This window comes from Phocoena sinus, chromosome 15, assembly GCF_008692025.1.
Source record: "Phocoena sinus isolate mPhoSin1 chromosome 15, mPhoSin1.pri, whole genome shotgun sequence".
NCBI lineage: Eukaryota > Metazoa > Chordata > Mammalia > Artiodactyla > Phocoenidae > Phocoena > Phocoena sinus.
The window spans coordinates 62,670,041-62,691,210 of record NC_045777.1 but is presented as its reverse complement, the minus strand read 5'-3'; the positions used below and the strand labels follow the sequence as shown (position 1 = coordinate 62,691,210).

Here is a 21,170-nt window from a genome sequence, read left to right as displayed (position 1 = left end):
GGGATCTTCCCGGACTAGGGCTCGAACCCATGTGCCCTGCATTGGTAGGCGGATTCCTAACCACTGTGCCACAAGGGAAGTCCCAAGTCAACTATTTTAAATATACTCAAAGGGACTTCAAAAACTGGGCGAGATCATTGCTGGTAGACCTGACACGCAATAAATGCTGCAAGGAGTTCTTCAGGCTGAAATAAAAGGGCACTAGACAGTAATTCAAATCTACATGGAAAAATAAATAACACTGGTAAAGGTAACTACATAGATAAATATAAAAGTCAGTATTAATGTATTTTGGGCTTGTTACTCTTCATTTTTGCTATGTGATTTAAAAGACAATAACATAAAACAATAATTACAAATCTATATTCATGGGCACACAGTGAAAAATATGTAATTTGTGCCAATAACAACATAGAGGGAAGAATGGAGCTATGTAGCAGTAAAAATTTTGTATAATATTAAAGCTAAGTTGGTATTAATTCTAACTAGATTATTATAAATTAAGCATTAATTATAATTCCCAGGGAACCACTAAGAAAATAACTGAAAAATATGTAGTAAAAGAGAAGTAATACCAATCTCCTTAAACCCTTTAAAAAAATGGGAGAGGGTAATACTTCCTAATTCTGTCTATGAAGCCAGTGTTACCCTGATACCACAGCCAGACAAAGACATCACAAGAAAACTACAGCTCAATGTGTCTTATGGATATAGAGGCAAAAATCCTCATCAAAATACTAGCGACTCCAACAGCATATACATGGATTCTACATAATGATCAAATGAGATTTATCCCAGGAATGCAAAGGTGATTCAACACTTTAAAAAATCAATCAATGTCATACACCAAATTAATAAAACAAAAGGGGGAGTGGAAACCACATGAACATCTTAATTGATGGAGAAAAAAAGCATTTGATAAACTCTAACACCCTTTTATGCTAAAAGTACTCCAACAACTGGGACTTTTTCAACATGATAAGGGGCATATATAAGAAACCCACATCACATACAATGATGAAAGACTTAAAGCTTCCCCCTAAGGTCAGGAACAAGAAAAGGATGTCACTTTTGCTACCTTTATTCAACATTGTATCAATATTTGAATGTTTTTAAATATAGGTTTCATTATTATTCAGGCATGGTGAGGCCAACAGATTAGGAGATGACTGCCTTTGAAAGATAGTTTATTATACCTTCAGATCCCAAGGAAAGGGAGCATGCCACATTGTGGCAGGGGTCACAAAGGGAAACACAAGAACTGGTCAGGCGGTAGAGGCATAAGGAGGAAATGTGGACAAGAGCCTTCATTGGAGTTTCAAAGGGAAGGAATGGGAAAGGTAGAGTAGGCAGTTTAGGATTGGCTAGTTTGAATAATTTCAGTGGGATCTGGGGTATAGGGGCTGTCCCTAGTTGTCTCATTCCTGGCCCTAATAATTACAAAGCATTGCTGAAAGAAATTAAAGAAGACCTAAATAAATAGAAAGACATTGTGTTTCTATGGATTGGAAGACTTACTATTGTTAAGGTGGCAATATTGCACAAAAACAATCTATAGATTTAATGCCATCCCCGTAAAAATCCCAATGTCCTTTTTTGTAGGCATGGAAAAGCCATACCTAAAACGTATATGGTATTGCAAGGGCAAGGGACCATGAAAAGCCAGAATGATCTGGGAAAAGAACAAAGTTGGAAGATGCATGCTTCGTGATTTTAAAACTTACTGGAAATTCCCTGGTGGTCCAGTGGTTAGGACTCAGCACTTTCACTGCCAGGGCTCGGGTTCAATCCCTGGTCGGGGAACTAAGATCTTGCAAGCTGCGTGACATGGCCAAATTTAAAAAAAAAAAAATTTTTTTTTAATTACTAAAAGCTACGATAAACACAGATTGTGGTACTGGCATAAGGATAGACATATAGATCAATGAAATTGATTGAATCAATGAAATTGAAATTAAAAATGAGTTGAGAGTGTGGAAATAAACTCATACATCTATGGTCAGTTGATTAGGGAAACATTTCTTCAACAGCTGGTCCTGGAACAAGTGGATATTCACATGCAAAAGAAGGAAGTTGGACCTTGAAGTTATATCATATACAAAAATTAACTCAAAGTGGACCAACAGTTGGTAGGAATGTAAAGTTAGTGCAGCCACTATGGAAAACTAAAAGTAGAGTTGCCATATGATCCAGCAATTCCCACTCCTGGGCATATATCTGGAGAAAACCATAATTTGAAAAGAAAATGCACCCCAGTGTTCACTATTTGCAATAGCCAAGATATGGAAACAACCTAAATGTCCACTGACAGATGAATGGATAAAGAAAATGTGGTACATATGTACAATGGACTACTACTCAGTCATAAAAAGAATGAAATGATGCCATTTGCAGCAACATGAATGGACCTAGAGATTATCATGCTAAGGGAAGTAAGTCAGAAAAGAAAGACAAATACCATATGATATCATTTATATGTGGAATCTAAAATATGATACAAATGCACTTATTTATAAAACAGAAAGAGGGAATTCCCTGGTGGTCCAGTGGTTGAGACTCAGCATTTCCACTGCTATGGCCAGGGTTTGATCCCTGGTCAGGGAACTAAGATCCCACAAGCCGTGTGGCACAGCCGAAAAAAAAAGCAAAAACAGAATCAGACACATAGACATAGAAAACAAATTTATGTTTACCAAAAGGGAAAGGGAGTGGGGGAGGGATAAATTAGGAGTTTGGGATTAGCAGATACAAATTACTGTATATAAAATAAACAAGGTCCTACTGTAAAGCACAGGGAACTACATATTCTGTAATAAACCATAATGGAAAATAATATGAAAAAGAATATATATGTACATATATGTGTGTGTGTGTATGTGAAAAAAGTGGATCAACAAACCAAATATAAGAGTGAAAACTATAAAATACTTACAAGAAAACCTAGAGGCAAATCTTAATGATCTTGGATTTGACAATGGTTTCTTAAATATGACACCAAAGGCAGAAGCAGCAACAACAACAAAAATAGGTGAATTAGACTTCATGAAAAGTAAAAACATTTGTACATCAAAGGATACTATCAAAAGAGTGAAAAGACAACCCACAGAATGGGAGAAAATATTTGCAAATCCCATATTTGACACGGCTCTAGTATCTAAAATATGTAAAAAAAAAAACTTTTACAACTCAACAACAAAAAAGAAAAGAACTCAATTCAAAAATGAGCCAAGGTAGAGACACAGATGTAGAGAACAAACGTACGGACACCAAGCGGGGAAAGCGGCCGGTGGTGGGGTGGTGGTGGTGGGATGAATTGGGAGATTGGGATTGACATATACACACTAATATGCATAAAATGGATAACTAATAAGAACCTGCTGTATAAAAAAATAAATAAAATAAAATTCAAAAAACAAAAATGAGCCAAGTGCTTAAATAGACATTTCTCCAAAGAAGATATTCAAATGGCCAACGAGCACATGAAAAGAGGCTTACCATCATTAATCACCAGGAAAATGCAAATAAAAATTGTAATGAAATGTCTCCTCATAGACACTGGGATGACTATAATAAAAAACGAATGGAAAATAACATCCTCTTTGACAAGGATGTGAAATTGGAACACATATACATTGTTGATGGAAATGTATAATGCAGTCTCTATGGAAAACAGTTTGACAGGGAATCCCCTGGAAGTCCAGTGATTAGGACTCTGCGTTCTCACTACCCAGGGCCTGGGTTCAATCCCTGGTCAGGGAACTAGAATTCCACAAGCAGCGCAGCACAGTCAATCAATCAATCAGTCAATCAATAAAACTGTTTAACAGTTCCTCAAAAAGGGAACCAGAGAATTACCATATGGCCCAACAATCCCATGACTCCATATTTGCCTGAGAATTGAAAACAGGTGTTTTAACATTAACTTGTACACAAATGTTCACAGTAGCATTATTCATAATAGTCCAAAAGTGGAAATGACCCAAATGTTTACCAACTGATGACTGGGTAAATCATATTTTGTCTATCCATATAACAGAATATTATTCAGCCATAAAAAGGAATTAAATACTGATACATGCTACAACTTGGATGAACCTTGAAACCAAGCTTTTTGAAAGAACCCAGGTATAAAAGGCCACATATTGTATGAATCCATTTACATACATGAAATGTCCAGAATAAGTAAATCCATGGAGATAGAAAGTAGATTAGTGGTTGTCAGGGCCTGAGGTTCTGGGAGAAGGGGGGAATGGGGAGTGACAGCTTAATGGGTACAATTTCTTTTTGGTGCAATGAAAATTCTCTGGAGTGGATAGTGGTGATGATTGTAAAACACTGTGATTGTGCTAAAAGCCACTGATTTGTACACTTTAAAATCGTGATTTTTTTAAGTTATGTGAATTTTACCTCAACAAATTAAAAAATGATTAGAAAGAGTGATCCAATTCAGACTAATGGAATATAAGGAGAGCTTTGCTAAGTGTTTCTGGGAAAGTTCTTCCCAGTTTGCTGGGAGACATTCTGGAAGTTGTTCTCTTTTCTCCTCTGACCATTGTAATGCTTGAATGTGATACCCAGAACAGCTTGGGTCATCTCAACAACACTTAAAAAATGATGCCCATCTATGGAGGAGAGGATGTGAAGGTTACTTGCATGCTATTTTGCACTGTGCTCTGACTAAATGCTTCCCACTGGATAGGTAGTTGGGGGCTGAATTTCAGCCTCTGTTCTTCTTGGTATGTGGTTGAGTCTTCCCATGGAAAGAGATAATTTTTTCTAAAAGTTGTTCTTCCATAGGGGCCTTTTCTCTAATTTGCTTAAGGCCTCCATGTATACTAGTGGCAGCCCTCGGGCAATCATGGGAATATAAGGAAAAGGAGCCAGGGCCACAGGCATAGTAGCTTTTAAAACTGCCAAGTGTCTGGATATTCAGTTATGTTTAACATTAAATTTTCTTACCAATAAGACAGCTTGATTTGCATTAAAAAATAGTCTCGTCTGTACCCCAATGTTCATTGCAGCACTATTTACAATAGCCAAGACATGGAAGCAACCTGAATGTCCATCGACAGATGAATGGATAAAGAAGATATGGGATATATACACAATGGAATATTACTCAGCCATAAAAAGAATGAAATAATGCCATTTGCAGCAACATGGATGGACCTAGAGATTATCACACTAAGTGAAGTAAGCCAAACAGAAGACAAATATCATATGATATCGCTTATATGTGGAATCCAAAAAAAAAAGATACAAATGAAATTATATACAAAACATAGACCCACAGACATAGAAAAAAATTTATGGTTAAAGGGGAAAGTGGGGGAGGAATAAATCAGGAGTTTGGGATTAACATATATACATTACTATATTTAAATAGATAACCAACAAGGACCTACTGTATAGCACAGGGAACTATATGCAACATTTTGTAATAACCTATAAAAGAATCTGAAAAAGAATAGATATATTGTATATGTATAACAGAATCACTGTGCTGTATACCTGAAACTAACACAACATTGTAACTCAACTATACTTCAATTTTAAAAAGTCTCATCAATCAGGAGGGTTTTTTGTTTTGTTTTAGTGGAGGGGGTAAGGAGGGAGTAAAAATAAATCAGACAAATAACTGCTGATTTGACATGTTCCTCTAGCATACTCTAAAAAAACCTGCCCAAATATGCCGAAGATCCATCTGTCCCCTGAAAAGGACTGAGGGAGATCTTTAATCTAGACAAATCCTCCAGGGGCATAATATTTGGACATTTTAAACCGTCCCATAAACTGTCATGTATTTTCTATTTGATTAATCATTGACCAACATGACAATTGGCTTTATTACATATTATTTTTATTTAAGAAGGAAAATTTATAAATGTTATGTACAAACGTTCTTAAATGTTCTATAGAATTTGTTTGAATCTCAAACAAATTTAACTTGACATTTAGACTGAGAAGCAATAAAAAAAATTTATTGATCACAAACACACACAAAAAATTCAGGAAGAGGCCAAATGAAGTGCTGGAACATTCCAGGAAGGATAAGCATCAGGATAACCAAAATCCTAACGGTGAATTTAAACAGGACTCTTAGTTGCAAGTGACGAAAATTAAAATCAGCTTAAACCAAAATTTATTGACTCATGTACCTAAAATGGCGAGTGGTAAATTTCGCTTTAATCATGGTCCAGGAGCTCCACAGTCTCTATCACTTGGTACTGCTTTTCTCTTTGTTCCCGTTGAAAATTAATAAAGGAAACCTCACTAAAGTTAGAGGCAGGAATGGCCAGCGGAGGAAAAGTCTCATACATTAACACTCATCATCATTTTCAGGCACTGACCTTCATTTGCATGCACTGACCTTCACTTCCACGCCACACAGGAAAAAGGGAAAATTGCACTCCCAAATAGGAAGCGCAACTATGTTACTAGCCCAAAGGAAGAATTTCTCCTCCCTCAGCAACTACCCAGCCAATGGGAAACATTGCAGCTCAGCCAATGAGAAGCCATCGCCACCTACTTTCCTCCAATGAACTTTCACTTAGAACAGCACCTCCCAACTCCCCACCCCTCCTTTTTCCTATAAAAACAGGCTCCCGTTGTTTTCCGGACGTGCCTGTGGTTTGTTATAGATTGCACGTCTTGAGTTGCAGTTCTTTGCTTTTCCCAAATAAACACATTTTTGCTGGTAAAACTGGCTGATTTTAGGTTAACAGTGTCATTCTCAGTCAGGTTCTTCTCACTCAGAGTCAAAGATGACACCCAGCACTTCCAACTATATCCTGCCTGGCAACCCCCAGAGAAAGAGTGCATCCCTTGTCCAGCAGCTGCAGGGGTGTCTTGGGTTTGAGGCTCATTGGCCCTGCTTGGGTCATGTGTCTGTTACTGAACCAATCACTGAAGCTGATGGGGGTGTGTGGAATGTCCTAAATGGTGAGAACTGCGTCTTATGTCCACTCTTGCAGCCCCACTGAAAGGGGCGGGTGGGGGAGTAACTGTCCCCAAGTGGTACTCTAGGGTGCTGTCTATTCTGGAAGAATGGACAAGAGAACCTGAGCAGAAACAAGACATTTAAAGCACATGACAGACAATGTCCTCCACCGTCAGCCCCTTCACATTCATTTTGTGTCTCTCCTCTCTGCCCCTGTTACTTGGACCTGCTTTCACTTCCTCAAATGTGCTCATTGCTCCACCTCAGGGCCTTTCTAAATGCTGTTCCATGTTCCTGGAAAGCTCTTCCACCACCGTGCCTAGTTAACACCTACTTATCTTTCAGCTTTCAGGTCAAACGTCACACTTCCTCAGGGAAGCTGTGGCAGTTATTATCCAAATATGGTCACAGTTATATCTCCCATGGTACACTCTTCTTACAAGGTGTTTTGACACTCTGCCCATTGAGAAGTGTGGTCTGTGTTCCTTCCCCTTGAATCCAGGTGAGCTTGAGACAAACATCAAAGTGACACTATGTGACTTTCAAATCTAGGTCATAAAATGTGAAAAGCTTCTGCCTGATTCTCTTAGGATGTTCACTCTTAGAACCCAGCCACCATGCCATAAGGAAGCCCAAGCAGCCCACAAAAGGGCCCCGATGGAGAGGAGCTAGGATCCCTAACCCAAATCCCTGGCTGAATTCCCAGCTGTCAACCAGCACCAACTTACAGGCCAGGTGAGTGAGCCATCTTTGAGAGAAGCCTCCAGAACCTTGATAACATCAAGTGACAGAAGCCAGACACAGAAGACCACGTTTTGTATGCCTCCACTTATATGAAATGTCCAGATTATGAATATCTACAGAGACAGTAATAAAAGAAATTTTCACATATTGAGATATAGGGAAGTCATTCTGGCTTATACATGAGTTAACTTGAATTTTATACTAACTAAAATAGCCTGTTTGTGGCCCAGCAAACATACATTGTACATCTGCTTTAATTATCAGAGAAAAGGACACATTGACCAAAGAAAAAATGTCCATGTTAAAAATAAAGGTTAAATGCCTCCCTTCCTGGATGCCAATGCTGGTCCTCCTTTGATGATGACTCCCTTCCCAGGTGCCAAGGTCATGCTGGCTTGTGGTATACATGCTGACCTATGTGTTTTCTTTTTTTCCCTTGAAATGTATCCCTGACTTATTTAATGTTCTTTGTTCTGACAAGATATAAAACTGTGCTGGAAACCATGCTTCTCTGGAGCAGTTTCTCAAATTAACATAAATTAATTTACTCTCCAATCCCAGTCAAGGTGCCCCAGATGACACCAAGTGGAGCCCAGACTTGCTGTCCAGGTTGAATTCTGCCCAAATTACAGATTTGTGGGCAACATACATGACTGTTGTTGGTTTAAGTCACTAGGTTTTAGGATAGTTTGTTACAGAGCTTCTGAGCCAGAACCTTTCCCTAACCACCTCTCCATTCCAGGGCAGGTCCCCTGTTGTCTCTGTATTTTTTTTTTATTGTAGTACCTATTCAGTTTGTAATTAAATATTTGATTAATTGCTGTCTTCCCCATTGGCCAGTGTGCTCTGTCACTGTGTGTAGCAAGGACCAGTTCCCAAAGGTGTGTGTACACATGGTGTTTGAAAACTACGTGGCAGATATCGAGGTGGATGGAGAACAGGCAGAACTGGCTTTGTGGAACACAGGTGGGCAGGAAGAGATCACCTGAGGCCCCTCGCCTATCTGGATGCTGATGTTATACTGATGTGTTTCTCCACTGAGAGCCCTGATAAAGGGACATTTATCAGGAAACATCAGACATTCATCAGAAAACATCCCAGAAAAATGGACTCCAGTAGTCATTTCTGTCCCATTATCCTGCTTGGGAGAAGAAGGATCTTTGGAAGGATGAGAGCGGAAGGTGGGAGCTAACCAAGATAAGGCAGGAGCCAGGAAAACTAGAGGAAGACAGAAATATGGCAAACAGAATTGGAGCTTTGGGGTAGATGGGGTGTGCATCAAAGCCCAAAGATGGAGTGAGAGAGGTTTTTGAAATGGGCATGAGAGCAGCTCTGCAAGCCAGATATAGGAAGGAAAAATCTGGGTACTTCATCTTGGGAAACTGTGCTGCAAAACACAGCCCTCAGGCAGTAAATTTCGAAGAGCTATTTATTAATCTTAGTGGCTGATTACTGGCCTTTTTCATTTATCTATAATTTATCTAAGATTACATATCAGAAGTCATCTTGCTATCAGTGTTTAGCAGTCAACCATGATTATCGATGATGTCCAAACCATCTGGCCTGCCAGGGTTCCTCTGACATAGCTCTAACAGCCCTCTGCTCTCCCATCTGACACACCAGGCACTAATTCAAGTTATAACTGTGGTGCTCCAAGGACAATGGTGCTTCAAGGACAAAGGACAACCCTGCCTGAAAAAGTGTCAGTGTTACAGCCCCTACCGGACTCTTACTTGCCCTTTCCACCATGTTGTGATGGTTATGAAATTCCTGAGCCCACCTGGGCGATGCCCACCTGGGCAGCGGGACCTGTCCCAAATAAGGAAAGGCATCTGCCCTGTCCCACTCCCACCCTATAGAAGGAAAGTATATATCCCTCAACCAATCGGTAAATGAAATTTTCACCTCAGACCATCCTTTGTTTTCTGGCCATAAAAACTGATCAATAGCACATGTTCGGGTTTGAGTCTCCCAGACTACTAGGAAGTCAGCCTGCTGTTCTGGCAGTGACCCTTCCGCACAATAAATTCTATCTTCTTTACATTCTGCCTTATGTCTGGAAATTCTTTTCCAACCCACATTCAGACCATGACAATAACTATACAGTGGTTATAACTGCTTTATAACTAACATGTCCTGCCTATTATCTGTCAGCTGCAAGGTATTCTGGTGAGTCACCGCTGCAGAGCTTTACTCCTTAACAGATTTCACTGGCCTAGCTCTGGGGTAGGCATCCCGTTTTTGATGTGCTCAGCCAGAAAGGCCCAAGTCCATGCAGCTGTGGCAAAGTTACAGTTCCATGGTTTCATGTTAGTTACCTTATAGTTACTGTGTAATTAGTGTCACTGAATGTACATTACCCCAAATAAATGTATCTACCCCAGACTAGATGTAGTATTTTTTTTCTTTTTGTATAACTGGATTTCCTAGTACTGAAATTGTCATCCCTGCTTAAAGTGTCTTTTTTTTTTTTTTTTAAGAAAGTGTATTTGAAAATAAAGTCAGATGAAAAATTCATTTAAAAAATTCCCGTTCTGTCAGTTTCTCTAGTCAAAGATGGCCGTCTCACCCTCTGGAATGTGTCTCATTCCACCCCACCCATCCCAGTACCCCTGGCCCTGTGCTGGGCTAAGTAAATTGGAATTCGGTTTCATGCCTGAGGCACTTAAACGTTTCAGAAGGTGCTATAACCTGCCTCACCTGGGTGGTGGGGTCGGGCTCTGGTTCACAATGCCTCTTTTCCTCACCCTTTCACGTATCCTCCTGGTCAGTTCTCTTGGGGGGCATTCAGTGTCTATCGTCTCTCCAGCTGACTAAACTGTTTTTCTGTATCTGTTAATTTTTTTCAACTACTAATCAAATAAAGGCAGTTTTCTAAAAAACTGTGTTGAGCGCTTATCATGCATTAGCTAATTTGTAGCCAACATCCCAGGAAGTGGGTATGATTAGTCTCCTTTTGATGGATGGGAAAATCAAGGCTCGGAGAAGTAGAGCAATTTGTTCAAAGCCATGTAACTATCCAGGATTCACCCCCAGTGCTGCATTTTAATAGAGCTTGTGTAGATAACCAGGATCCTGCAATGCTGTCCTAGGTGGGAAATCAGAGTTGCAAGGGTACCACAGATGCATTTGGAAGAACGTTATCAAGAACCAGTACAGCAGGGTGATGGATAGAGATGTCACCTTGCCTGGCTGAGTTTTTGCTTTGCTTTCTCAGATTCTCTTTGGGAATGAACTTCCTGGATTTTGTGAAAGCTGCATCTTTTCACTCTCCTCGGGAATACCTCTTGAATCCACAATGAAGCCATAAAAAGGCTTATTGGGTTGGGTGGCTGTTAAGAAAACCCTACTCTCCAGACAATGGATCCTTTGAATTGGAAAAACTTCTAAACTGACAATTTTCTCATCTTCAAACAATTGTCTCATTGGTACCCATGAAAAGACCAAACTAAAAAGTGGATACAAAAAAATATAACACCCAGTCTTTGGGACTCTCTTAATAAGATGAAAGAACAGAAATTAAATTTAGAACAAAATTAAAAACGAAATCTAACATAAATTCCCCCTTTATCTCCCTCTTATACACCCCTTATCCCCAACAGCCTGTCCTTGATCCTCTAGAAGATCTTTTGGATCTATGGATCCCTGGTCTAAACCCCCATCCCCTTTCACGAAGGAAACAGGTGGCCAGAACGTTTCCCAGGCCCTCCTGCAAATGACCAGGAAGTAGCTCAGCTGGAGGCTAATAGTCAAGATTTGATAGGTATGATATTAGAGGCCGTCTCCTCTAAAGTGAATTGGCCTAAAGTTGAATTATGCACTCAGAAGGAAGGAAAAAATTTAACAGCAATTACCGTAGACTTCTGATAATAGACAAATACACTCCAAAACTCTTAAGAGAAAACTTGCATTCTCTCTATGTCCCTTGAAGACGTAAACCTTACCTTGTCTTTGAAATGTAAATACTCCAGGAAGTATGTAAAACCATGCCCACTGGTGGCGCAGTGGTTGAGTCCGCCTGCCGATACAGGGGACACGGGTTCATGCCCCGGTCCGGGAGGATCCCACATGCCGCGTAGTGGCTGGGCCTGTGAGCCTGTGCATCCGGAGCCTGTGCTCCGCAACGGGAGAGGCCACAGCAGTGAGAGGCCTGTGTACCGAAAAAAAATAATAATAAAACCATGCCCATACTTGCTTGAGACTAAAGAGAGGGGATATTTTATTTATTTACTTTTCTTTTTTTTTTTTCCTCTCGTGGCTTGCAGGATCTTAGTTCCCTGACTAGGGATTGAACCCAGGTCCACAACAGTGAAAGCGCTGAGTCCTAGCCACTGGACCACCAGGGAATTCCCTAGTTTATTTTACTTTTGAGGGCTTTTAAAAATACAAACTGCTGGGGACTTGCCTGGTGGCGCAGTGGTTAAGAATCCGCCTGCCAATGCAGGGGACACGGGTTCGAGCCCTGATCCGGGAAGATCCCACATGCCACGGAGCAACTAAGCCTATGTGCCACCACTACTGAGCCCGCCCTCTAGAGCCTGAGAGCCACAACTACTGAAGCCCGCACGCCTAGAGACTGTGCTCCACAACAAGAGAAGCCGCCACAATGAGAAGCCCAAGCATCGCAATGAAGAGTAGCCCCCGCTCGCCGCAACTAGAAAAAGCCCTCACGCGCAGCAACAAAGACCCAATGCAGCCAAAAATAAATAAAATTTTTAAAATTTTAAATTAAAAAAAAAAAAAAAAAACTGCTAAAAGGGTTCTCTTGCCCAAACTATAAATTACAGCCTCCTTAAGATTACAGCTGACCCTTGAACAACACGGGGATTAGGAGCACCAACTCTCCAAGAAATCAAAAATCCATTTATAATTTTACACTCATCCTTCGGTATCTGCAGTTCCACATCCACGGATTCAACCAACCATAGATCATGTGGTTCCTGTGCAGGATGTGCAGGCCCATGTCTAAGTGGACCTGTGAATTTCAAACCTGTGTTGCTTGAGGGTCAATGTACTTGTCAAGAGCAAATACAAATCTTCAAAACCTTCTCCACAAATATTACCAAAAAGCTTTAAAGCAGGTAACCTTCACTTGTTACTTTGTCTAAAAGAGTCTATAAACAGCCTGCTTTGGTCATTTCTTAGGTGCTATACCTGTGTGACCTCCGTATGTACAAAATTAGATTTGTTTATCTCTCTTATGTCAATTTCATTGTTAGACCAGTCAAAATAACCCAAAGGGGTAAAGGAGAAATTTTCCTCTCCCAAACAGCTGTGTGACCTCTGTGACCTTGAACAAGGTCCTTGACCCTTCTCTGCTTCAGTTTTAGTGTGTATCATCTCACGATGATTGGAGCTCAGAGAGGACAGGGAAGCCCTAACTGAGATAAAGACTAGGAAAGCTGGGAGAGATTTTGGACAAGACAGCATCTTTATCCTACATTCTTTTCCAGCATGAAAACGTGCTTATTGTGTGGATCTGTAAGTTCATTATAACAACCACACATCACAGGTTTGTCTAGCCCATCTGGACTATCAAATAGTCTGTCCACTTGTTGTATGAATGAAACAGGAAACCTTGTGAAACCGAGCGGGACCCTGTGGGGCTCCCGGGTACAAATCCTTTCTGTGTCCCCCCGTTTCTTGTTTGTAGGAAATAAGCTTCATTCAGTCTCCTTGACCTTCCCTGAGTTCCAAAAGGGCAGATATGGTAAGGGAGGGAATGCAGGAACAAGGGAGGAGCAGTCAAGAAACAATCGTGCAGCCTTGGGGCAGCATCCTGGTTCCCCCTCAAGGAGTATATATATAACAATATCTTTGAGTTCTTCTGCAGAATTATGGCCCCCACATGGGTAGAGGATGGTAAATTCAGGCTGAGCACGAGATCCCTGGAGTCCACCCTGTTGCCTCACCAGCAACCAATCAATAGAAAGTCACACACCCTGCAGCCCTCATGCCAAATTTTGCCTATAAAAACTTCTCCCCCCAAACAATTGGGGAGTTTGAAGTTTTTGAGCACAAGCCACCTGTTCTCCTTGCTTGGCCCTGCAGTAAACCTTTCTCTGCTCCAAACTCTGACGTTTTTGGTTTGTTTGGCCTTACTATGCTTCAGGCACACAAACTTTGTTTGGCAACACTTAGACTTGGCATCAGACTGTTTGAATGGTCAGGTCTCAGTCCAGCTGTCTGACCTGGGCAGGTCACTTTGCCTCCTGAAGCCTTGTTTCCTCATCTCATCTTTAAAGCAGGATAACAGTAATACTTACCTCCTGGGGTAAAGTGAGGATTCAATTACATAATACATGCAAAATGTCTCACACAGTGTCTAGTAAGAGGCAAGTATTTAAAAAATAAGTCACTTCTATTTTTAGCACTGTGCTCAGTGCAACAATATTGCAAAAAAAAGACAGTAGCTGTTTTCCTCCTTAATGAATCAGAAGGAATTTGAATTCCCCTGGGATTCAGACACATCCCTTTGACTCAGCAGCTTAGATGCCATAGTCTCGGGGGCTGTGAATGACTTACGTGCAGGCATGTCGTATTTTCAAAAGATGCCTTGACTTGTCTGTTGAGGATAACGTTTCTATAAAGTAGCTGTCTCCAATTTGTAAAATTCCATCTGCACTCCCCACCTCACCCCCATTCTCCAGACAGCCTTTCCTGCAGCTCCTAAGAAAAGGGACCCTACCAGGAGGGAGGTGACTAAATCTTGGTAACAGACTGAACTCTTTTGATCTCAACCAGCAGCTTTGGTCCAGCTGGGATTCTCTGATAGAATACATCAGCAAGAGTTACCTCAAGAATTCCTTAATCCTTAGCCCTCTTGGTAAACAAAGCATTTGATGAATTTATTGCTCATCCATCCCTCCAAAAACGTCCTGTTGGCAGTGGCTTGAGAATGTCATTTTACCTGGCAGATTCATTTTACTTCCTCTAAAGGACCTACATTAATTGCCACTGCCTCTTCCTACCCCCCAAAATTCCACTTTAAAATCTCCTACATGGCAACGTTCCAATGTGAGAACTATGTATATGCCACAGTGCAGAAATCAGGACCTATGATCTCCGTGGGTTCCATTTTCTTAGTCCCTCTGGAGGAGAAGGGCTGGGCTGCAATCCCCACTCCACCACTCATAGTCAATTGTGGGTCAGTTACGTCTCTGAGTCTCAGTTTCATTTGTAAGATGAGCCACCTTGCAGGACTTCATTCATTTAGTCATTCTACAAATATTTGTTCTACCAGAGAAGAGCAAGGTAGGCAAGGTTTCTGTCCTTCAAAGCAGTCCAGTGTGGGCACCGGACATGAAACAGAGTCTCCGTCCAGCCTATGTAGGTGGCTTTGCCATGGTGCTGGTGCAGGGTGGGGGAATTCTGGGGCATTCTGAGTATGACTATGACTTTACATTCCTGCCGCTCTCCAGGTGCAATGCAGGGAATGCCCTAAACTCTGGAATTGCTGAGTGATGAGTCATCAGAGAACCGGGGGGGGGGGGGGGGGGGGGGGGGGGGGGAAGGTAGGGGACCAAGGGCAATTGGAGCTATCCCTGGTCTCTGGGATTGAGTGGCAGGTTCCCAGAGAAGCTGACTCGGAGAGTGAGGTTATTAGGAAGTGAGATTATTATTAGGGAGGACTCTTGGTTTCAACACCTAGGGAGGGGGATCAGGAGAGGGGAGGAGGAAGCTGGGTCCCAGAAAGGCCTCAACCTACCACAGGAAGCTCTGAAGTTGAGGGGTCCCCACGGAATTGTCCCAAGCTGTGGTGCGAAGTCTGGACTTTTATACTCCAGCATGGACCAGGCACTGGAAGTGGTCTGTCCTCAAGAAGGGGCATGACCTTGAGCCTTGGTTGGGGAACCAGGTTAGGTACATCTCTATTTGGAAGCCTTCTCCTATCTCTATATTCCTCCCTTTTCTCAGCCCTTCCCAGCTCCCAAAATAGATGAGAAGAGAAACCTATTCTAGCCAGATAGCATTTAGTAAGAAATGAGATATAAATTGAGATCTGAAGAATGAGTGGAAATCAACTAGGAGGGAGAGGAGAGAGCAGGAAGAAGTTTTCAGGCTGAGGGAAGGGCATATGCAAAGGTCCAGTGATAAGAGATGGGGGGGGGCAATGGGAGGGTCAGGGAAGAAGTGCCTCTGGTTCGGGATAACTGAAAATAGCTGAGCAGGGGTCAGTGGACTTGAGGTCGTCCTGACTCTGCCATTTACCTGAAAGTTACATAAACTCTCTAAACCCCAGTTTCTTTATGAAAGGGGATGATATACCTGCCTCCCAGTTTTTCTGTTTTGTTTTTGTTTTTGTTTTTGGCTGCATTGGGTCTTCACTGCCATGTGAGGGCTTTCTCTAGTTGCGGCGAGCGGGGGCTACTTTTTGCTGCGGTGCACGGGCTTCTCATTGTGGTGTCTTCTCTTGCTGCGGAGCACGGGCTCTAGGGGCTCAGGCTTCAGTAGTTGCAGCACGTGGGCTCAATAGTTGCGGCACGTGGGCCCTAGGGCGTGCGGTTTCAGTAGTTGTGGCTCACAGGCTTAATTGCTCTGAGGCATGTGGGATCTTCCCAGACCAGGGATAGAACCCATGTCCCCTGCATTAGCAGGAGGATTCTTAACCACTGAGCCATCAGGGAAGTCCCAGTATTGTTAAGATGATGTGAAATAACATGCACACAGTAAGGGCTTATAAATGTTGGTTGCTCTATTATTAATGGATATTGCTCTGAAAATAATAATGGTCCATTTGTTAATAATATACTCTTTGCCTAGAAAAATCATAGAACAAGAAGTCAGGAGTTGGCAAACTTTTTATTAAAGGATCAGATTGAGTATTTTATGCTTGTGGACCCCATTACAAGTGGTCTCTTACAACTACTCAACTCTTGTAGCATGAAAGCAGCCACAGACCCTACATTAGAAAGTGGCGATGGCTGTGTCCTAATTGGACTTTATTTACAGAAAGAGGCAGCCAACCCCGGAAACCAGATTATTAAAACCCCAAAGCAAGTCTCTGTGGTTCGAGAAGACATTTCAGGTCCTTCCTTTATGTACCCTTCCTTCCCTCGTTTGGAATGCTCTCTGTACACATCAGTTACATATATTGGGTTGGCCAAAAAGTTTGTTCGGCTTCTCTGAAGGAACTTTTGGCCAACTGAATATTTGCATCAGCGTACAATATCACATAATGATAGCATACAAAAAAGTGAGCTGCAACAATAAAATTCCCATTTTGTCATCATAAGAGCTCGTGAATTCAGATTCCATGAAGTTCATGAGCTGCCATTTATTGCACTTGAGGTGGTCAGTTGCAACGATCCTGTGTCAAGAAGCTGAAACTCCTCATTGCGACGATGAAGAATCGTTCAAGAACTCTGCATTTCCTTCAATTGTCCTAGCTTGGTTTCACCCAAAAAGCAAAATCTGAGACAAGGAGTTATTGTGGAAATAGTTTTTTGCAGGGAAGAATTCTGAGAAACTGGAGTGGGGGAACTGTGACAGTGAACTTGGGAAGAAGGTGAAATCAGTGCAGTGGTGAGTTCTGCTCTGGGCAACTAGGGCTTAATCCCACTGGAGACCTTCTAGGGAACTATGTAGAATATGTCTCATAAATGTCCACCTGAGACATGGAGTATTCACTGGCTCCCATTGGTCAAGGGAGGTGTTACTTACCCCCCCACACACTTCAAGAATTGAGCATGTCAAGACCCTTAATGTGGTCAAAAGGAGGGCTATCAAGTTTCACCTGCACACAGCTGGTTGTGCACAGTAATGTAAACACATAATTAAAAATTTTAATCAAAATTACTCTATGGATTAAAGAATGTCTCTCTCTGACCATTGACCCCTAGCTATCGAGTCTTCCCCAGGGGCAATTTTTGTTTGTACTTCCTTGTATATCTTTTCAGATGTGTGCTATGTATAGCTATTGCTGAACCAGGTTTGTTTGCCTGATGTGCCGCAAGCCAAAATGCTGAGGTGCCAAGGTTTGCAGCAAAAAAAGGGTTTATTTACAAGGTAGTCAAGTGAAGAGACAGGAGAACAGATCCACTTCTCTGCAGACGAGGGGCTTGAGATATTTATGGGATAAAGAAGAAGGATGGGGCTTCCCTGGTGGCGCACTGGTTAAGAATCTGCCTGCCAGTACAGGGGACATGGGTTGGAACCCTGGTCGGGGAAGATCCCGCATGCCGCGAAGCAACTAAGCCCGTGCGCCACAACTGCTGAGCCCACGCACCACAACTACTGAAGCCTGCGCACCTAGAGCCCGTGCTTCTGCAACAAGAGAAGCCACCACGATGAGAAACCCGCACACTGCAATGAAGAGTAGCCTCCGCTCGCTGCAACTAGAGAAAGCTCGCGTGCAGCGACGGAGACCCAACGCAGCCAAAAATAAATACATTAATTAGTTAATTAAAAAAAAGAAGGTTGGTCTTAGATATGGGGAAAGGTGATTGGAGGTAGGGAAAATGTGAGGTAATCACTGTTCTACACAGACATATCTGAGTTACACGCTTTTTCATGGGATGTATGTTCAAAAATGGAGGCACTTAGCACGATCCGAGGGTGGCATTTTTGGCCCTCTGACATCAAAAGGTTATTCATCAGACACCCGCACAGGCCCAGCTTTAGGGTTGGTGGTCCCAACCAGTCTTAGCCTGATTGAGCTTGAATAAGACACAGCTGACTCCAAGTTCCTGGAAAACAACTCAGGCAAACATCTTATTGTTTAGGCTTCATGAAGCTTGCTGCCTATGCAATTTGAACAAAATAATTAAGGCAAGCTTGCCTAGTGAAGGTGGGCTACAAGCAGAGGGGTTTTTAAGCAAGCTGTTAGACAACCTCAAGAATTTCTATTAGTGACCAGTTTCTGTTAATCCTATGAGGCACAGTTTCAGGATGAGTTGGGTTTTTGGGTTTTTTTTTTTGCCCCAAGCTTCCCTCTCTTTATTTTTATGTATTAATTTTTTTTATTGGAGTAAAATTGCCTTACAATGTTGTGTTAGTTTCTGCTGCACGATGGAGTGAATCAGCTATATGCATACCTATATCCCCTCCCTCCTGGACCTCCCTCCTCCTCTCCCCCCCATCTAGGTCATCACAGAGAAGGATGAGTTTTTTAATTATATGGAGAATGGTTTCATAGGTAAACAAATAGTATTTTCCCTTTTTTTAGACCATCGGTGACATACTACACACAGTCTCCTGTACCGTACTTTTAAAAATTTCTATCTATGCATCTTTCTGATAATTACATATATATGTTTAGAGCTCCCTCTTCTTTGGAATGACTGCATAGTATTTCATTAACCTTAATTTACTTAACCAATCCCCCTACTGATGATATTGTTATTTCCAGTTATTTTTTAAAAGTCAAGATGATTGAGGTATACATGCGGTAGTGTACAGCTCTATGAATTTTGATAAACATATACAATCATGTAGTCACAACCACGATGCAGAACAATTTCATCACTCCAAAAGTCTCCCTAGTGCATCTTTATACATAGTCATCCCCTTCATTCATCCCCAGCCCCTGGCAGCCACTGATCTGCTCTCTGTACCCTGCCCAAAAGGACTTTCCCTTCTCCAAAATGTCATATAAATGGAATCATACAGGATGCAGCCTTTGAGCCTTGTTGCTTTCACTAGGCACAATGCATTTGAGATTCATCCATATTGTTGTGTGTATGAGTGTTTGGTTCCTCTTTATTTCTGAGTTATATTCCATGGTACAGATATACCACAGCTAGTTTATATCCATTCACCAGCTGGAAAACATTGGGTCATTTCCAGTTGGGGCAATCACGAATAAATCTGCTATCATTGCCTACTAGTTTTTGTGTGGACATAAGTTTTTATTTCTCTTGGGTAGACATCTAGGAGTGGGATTACTGGGCTGTATGGTAAGTGCATGTTTGACTTAATAAGTACTTGCCAAACTGATTTCCAAAGTGACTGTACCACTTTGTCTTTCTACCAGCAATATATGCCAATTCACCCGCATTTGGTATTGTCATTGTCAGTTGTTTTTATTTCAGCCATTCCCATAGGTATATATAGAATTTTGTCTACCGCAAACAGTGCTACAATGAATATTCTTATACACATATCCTTTATAATCGGGTTTGAGTATAACTGTAAGATATAGTCTTAGAACTAGAATTGATGGGCCAAGGATGTGAAAGGTTGTTTAGGTATGCCAAACAGCCTTCTGAGAAGGTGGGGCCAGTCTCCTTGCCTACCAGCTAGGTATGGCATTGTGTTGGCCAAAAAGTTCGTGCTGGTGTTTCCATAACATCTTAATAATACCTGTTTCACCACATCATCACCAACACAGTGTATTACCCAATATCACTACAATTTTAAATGAGATTTCACTTTAGACGACTGCTCTATGCGTATCCATCTCATAGGGCTGTTGGTGAGGACTTAAAGTAGAGTTTTAAGAGCAGGGCCTGCCACGCACAGAGTGGCAATGGAGGTTAATAGTTATTGTATGATTACCACTATTAATCATTATTATTTGCCTCTCTCTCTCTGAGTTCCTCATCAGTATATTCACAAACGCTTTTTCCAAAGAGCTCATACATTCTGCCTACGGAATTTAGTTAATCCTTATAAATCTCTTCAGATGCTGGCTAGGATTTCAGGCACTGTGGGCTTTACAGAATAGGGAAGCGCAACAGGATAGCACCGTTTTAAGGTTACAGAACAGATCTGTGTCCCACGAGGTCAAAATGAATTGAGTTTGGAATAGGAATGGGTTCCTCTAGGTTACAATGGCTGTGAAGCTTTTTTTCACTGCCATCCACTTTAAGAAATACACCAGGAACCAGAACACACATATAGACCTGAAACAAAAGTTTCAAAAACAATACTTCTATGTTTTCTATTTGTTCCATTCCATTTCATTGAAAATATGTTCATTGGGATATGCTAATAGATTTCAAAATCTACTATTGGGTTAAGACTAGTAGTTTAAAAGGCAGTGTTCTAGGTAAAAAATGTTGACCCTTCTGGAAATACAACTGGAATCATAGAACCTCACACTCAGTTTTGGGTACATTATTCCCTTGTTCCTTTTTCTTCATTTCCTTGGGATGCCAGAGCTTATTCGTTCATCAATCATCTTCACAAATAGCTCTTGGATTCCTTATGTGCACTGCCCAGTATTAAGCGCCAGTGGAGAAAACAGGCTTTGAAGAGCAAGAGGCCTGGATTCAAATCTCACCTCCACCATTTGCTGGTGATCTTGGTTACGCCTCTGCAGTCTTCAAACACTCAGTTTCCTCCTTCGTGAAACGTGGTAGTAATAGAGAAATCAATGTCAACGCATGTAAAGCACTTATAAGAGTGTCAGGCTCATTCATAGTAAGCCCTTAATACACCGGTTCTCAAGGTGTTATCCCCAAGATCAGCAGCATCAGCATCATTTAGTAACTTACTAGAATGTAATTCTCGGACCTTACCCCAGATTTACTGAATCAGAAAC

General features: G+C 41.6%; 1 pseudogene; it reads left to right on the top strand.

The window, feature by feature from the left end:
* Positions 1-9,133, top strand: part of LOC116740475 — a 29,948-nt pseudogene extending 20,815 nt beyond the window's left edge.
* The last annotated feature ends 12,037 nt before the right edge of the window (positions 9,134-21,170 follow it).